Source organism: Macaca thibetana, chromosome X (genome assembly GCF_024542745.1).
Source record: "Macaca thibetana thibetana isolate TM-01 chromosome X, ASM2454274v1, whole genome shotgun sequence".
NCBI classification, from domain to species: domain Eukaryota; kingdom Metazoa; phylum Chordata; class Mammalia; order Primates; family Cercopithecidae; genus Macaca; species Macaca thibetana.
This window is the reverse complement of record NC_065598.1, coordinates 8,564,132-8,568,537: the sequence shown is the minus strand read 5'-3', so window position 1 is coordinate 8,568,537 and position 4,406 is coordinate 8,564,132. Positions and strand designations below refer to the sequence as shown.

The 4,406-nt window shown below is 42.9% G+C and overlaps 1 pseudogene; it reads right to left on the bottom strand.

The window, feature by feature from the left end:
* Window positions 1-334: 334 nt before the first annotated feature.
* LOC126947072 (uncharacterized) lies at window positions 335-453 on the bottom strand (annotated as a pseudogene).
* Window positions 454-4,406: the final 3,953 nt, after the last annotated feature.

Below are 4,406 nucleotides of genomic sequence, written 5' to 3'. Positions count from 1 at the left end.
TTAATTTAAAATGCTCTCAGTCTATCCCAACAGTGATCAAAAGACATTATTGATTGTAAAATGCAAACTGATTTAAGAGACGTTAAAATGCTTTTTAAAGATACTTATATTTAATAAAATGTTATCAAAGTTTTGCTACAAAAAAGAGATATAATTTACATACCATACTATTCACCCATTTAATTTGTAAAATTCAATGGTTATTAGTGTATTTGCAGATTTATGCAACCATCACTACAATACATTTTAAAACATTTTTGTCACCTTCAAAAGAAATTTCTTATCTTTTCATTTTTATATTTATTTATTTTTAAAATTTTATTTTATCTTATAAAGCTTACAGCACCCAGCATTCCCAGGTGGTCTCCCATCCAAGTTCTAACTAGGCCCAACCCTGCTTAGTTTCCAAGATCAACTGGGATCAGGCATGTTCAGGGTGGTCTAGCTATAGATAGATACTTCATATATTTTCAGTTATTACCCCTCAACCCGTAGGCCTCGGACCCCCATCCCAACCCTTAGCAACAATGAATCTGCTTTATGTATTTATAGATTGGTCACAGACATTTACAACTGATGTTAGAAGTCACATTGCTTTTGCCATATTCCATTGCTTAAAAGTGAGTCATTAGGTCCAGCCCACAGATAGGCAGAGAGGCTTCTACAGGGAGGTGGGATTCATAGAAGCCGCTTTAGAAGCAGCCTACCATAGGAGGGAACCAGGAATGTGTCCGGAGTCTTGAGTAGATTTAATGTCCTTGCTTTTAAATTGATAGCCCATGAATACTTGGAAGGAAAAGCTTCCCAAATGGTCAGGCCTCCTACTGAGAACTTGTTAAGAGGCTGAGACCATCTTATCTCTTGATAGTTATGCATATATGAGGGCAGAGAGACCATAAGGGATGAAAGGATGCCATGGCTTCATCTTCTGCAGCTCATAAGGCTGTCTTGTGAACAAGGCAACTAAAAATGAGATACGACAAGACACAGGAAGGGGGATGATATGGTTTGGATGTGTGTCCCCTCCAAGTCTTATGTTGTAATGCGATCCCCAATGCTAAAGGTGGTGGAGCCTGGTTGGAGGTGGTCATGGGAGTGGAGCCCTCATGAATGAGTTGGTGCCCTCTTCATAGTAATGTGTGAGTTCTTGCTCTGAGTTCGTGTGAGATCTGATTGTTTAAAAGTGTGTGGCACCTTCTCCCCTACCTTGCTCCCACTTTCACCGTGTGACACGTCTGCTTCCGTCATGCCTTCCGCCATGATTGGAAGCTTCTTGAGGCCCTCACCAGAAACAGGTGCCAGCACCACACTTCCTATACAGCCTGCAGAACTGTGACCCAAAATAAACCTCTTTTCCTTATGAATTCCCCAGTCTCAGGTGTTTCTTTATAGCAGTGCACATGGACAGACAGAGGGAGATCCTCTTGAGCGTATCCTGTGCTGCATCTGTCTTCCCCCTCTGGGTGTGCTCTGGTTAGCCAGAATAACTTGGAATTTTCCAGGCCCTTAGAACTGACCTCTACAAGCCAGAAGTCTTGTGTCCAGGGCAGATGACCTTTGACTTTTAGCTTTTTAAATATAGACATTGCATACTAATGAAGACAGCCTGGTGTTGTGATAATTTAGTTTTTCCCTGAGTGCTTCCAGAATCTAGTTCCATGAAATTCTCAGTGAAATCATTGTCCACCCTTAGATATTCAAAATACATGCTGACATCTGGAAGGATTACAGTAATGAAACTTGCTTAACTTCATTTGACTGGACATTTTCCACATGTATCTGATGATGAACGCCCCCCCCCCACACCCATTTATCCATCTGTTCGCATTGTGAGGCACAGGCAATATACACTGCTGTAACTCTCTGTAGACTGTGGGTTCTCCCTCTTGGCTCTTGTTAATACTGTGCCTCAAGGCCACTAGAACTATTGATGTTTGTCACATGAAAGCTGTTAAGCCAGGGATTCCTCATATTGTATTTCCTCAGTGGAGTTCTGAGCCTATATAGAGTAGTTTACTTCGATCTCTGTTAAATAGTATTGAGTTAAAGGTCAACTGTATGCGAGGCAGCATATGATATGAAAGCTCAATTGATTTTTCTGCTGCCAACTGGCTAAGCTTGTAGGGATGATATTGAATGTCCAGGTCGTGATTTATTTTATGGACCATTGTTCCCAAAATAGGCAATCTACAAGCATTCCAAAACATCCATTTTAGTATTGAGTGGGCCAGTGCTGAGTGCACAGTCCTTCCTCTCACTGCAAAATGCCGTTCTTCAGATTAATATCCATCCCACTTTATAGCTGACCCACTTCTAGGTAAAGCAGTTAAAAAAACAGCGAGCGCTTTACTTCAGATAATACTTCTTCACTTTCCCCACAAAGAGCACCTCTGTGAGTTATCTTACAGTCAATGGGGATCATGTTCTCAGTATTTTCTCAGCTCTCTACTGAAGGCTGCATCAAGAAAGAACTGGGTTAGACTGAAGGGAACTGATTTAGTGAATCAGCACTAGCTCCTGGTAATCAATATAACATTCTCTAGGAGCTTGAGAAAAAACCGTCTGATGTATTTTACAATTCATAGCTAAACCGTGAGTCTTTGGTTTGGAGTCTACTTCTTTGCCTTATTTTCAAGTTGGTGGCAACTCCAGACTTGAGGGGACGTGCCTATATTTCAGGATGACTAGGAGTGGTTCCCTGCAGTTTTTGGGGACAGCCTTTCAGTAAACTTGAATGGACCTAGAATTCTTACCTGCATCTAGAATGCTGAACTAAGTTTAAACTAATTGTAGATGACATCTTGTGATTGTTCTTGGTTTTGGCCCTCTTAACCGTGTTGTATCTTCCGGTCTAGCTATGAGAGGCTGAACCCTAAGCTCCTCTGGTGCTTGGTATATGCGTCATGCATGCCCTGTCTAATCATCTCCCATTGAGTGTGGGTGAGACCTGTGAATATGATGAATGTCATTCTCTTGATTACGTTACCTTAGATGGCAAAGATGAGTTGTCACCCACTCGTGGTTACATTATGTCATATAAGACTCCACGGTGGCAGGCTGGGGAGAGAGAGGCACTTTCCTGGAACAACTGAAAGGCACTGCAGAAACAAACTATCATTTTGTGAGAGGTTCACAGGCTAGGGCCTGAGGGTAGCTTCTGGAGCTGGCAGTGACCCCTGCCTGACAGCCAGTGACAGCACAAAGGCCTCGGTGCTACAGCTGCAAGGACTGACTTAATTCCTGCCCAAAACCATGTGATCTTGGACACCCAGCTCCAGACACCACAGCCTGACATCTTGATTATATCCTTGCAAAGCCCTGAGGGCTGGACCCGGTTAAGCTGTATCTGAACTGATCCAAGGCAACTGTGAGCTAACCAGTGTGTGTTGTTTCAAGGTCCTAAGTTTGTTATTTGTTGCACAGCAAAAAATGACTCACACACCAGCTTAAAACATTCTCCTTAGTAGCAAACATTTCTTGCTCTGATGGGATAGTATTGTGCTACTTATGCCGCCCAAAGTGTCTGTTCCGACTGCTTCCTCTTCATCTCTTGCCTATCCTTGACAAAGTCTCTGTAGATGCTGCAGATGAACTTGGCACACTTCACAAGTTCCCAGCTCACTGTGGCCCTGCTCATCTCCATTTGCAGACTCCGCCTTCTTCATGTTCCTTTAAAACTGGAGCTCATTAAGGAGATCTCTGCAACCAGGGGTGGCACCCTTTCTTTTTATTAAGAGCATTTGAGATAATACTATCAATGAAAAGGCCTTTTTTAAAGGCAATCATGCCCCTCTTACCTTGCTGTATTAGCATTTGTGATGTTGCCGAGACTTTTTCAACTTGCTGAAATTAATTTTTTAGTGGCCTCCCATGCTTACCGAAGAAACAGAGGCTTGCTCTGAAGGGAAGTGGTGTCATCCCCTGCCACACCCACACAGTGTATTAGAATCCAGGAGTGGTGAAGAGGCAGTTTATTCAGGTGAATTAAAAGAGGGCGTTTTTCATGGGGAATCACAAGTAGGTAGAGGAGGCATCGGCATTGAGAGAAGTGGTACTGAGACCTGGCACAGACACAGCCACCTTCTACCCTGCAAACGTCAGCAGTCTGTTCTTGGAAAATCAAAGATCTGCAGGAAAATGCCAACAAGGAGCCTAAAATACATCACAAATGTTGCATTGGATAAATGTGAACATTCTCTGAAGTTTGGGTACTCAAGGTTAACAGGCCTTCTACTGGGAAAATGTTAACCAGGAAGACATCTGCTGCACATGCCTCCAGTATGCTGAGCTTGTCTTGGAGATGGATGGAAAATATGTGAGCTATAGATGCAACTAGTCCCCTGGCTAGAGGAAAAGGGAAATTCGGGTTCTCGCTTTTAAGTAAGAATGCAGTTTCCGTACCCGGA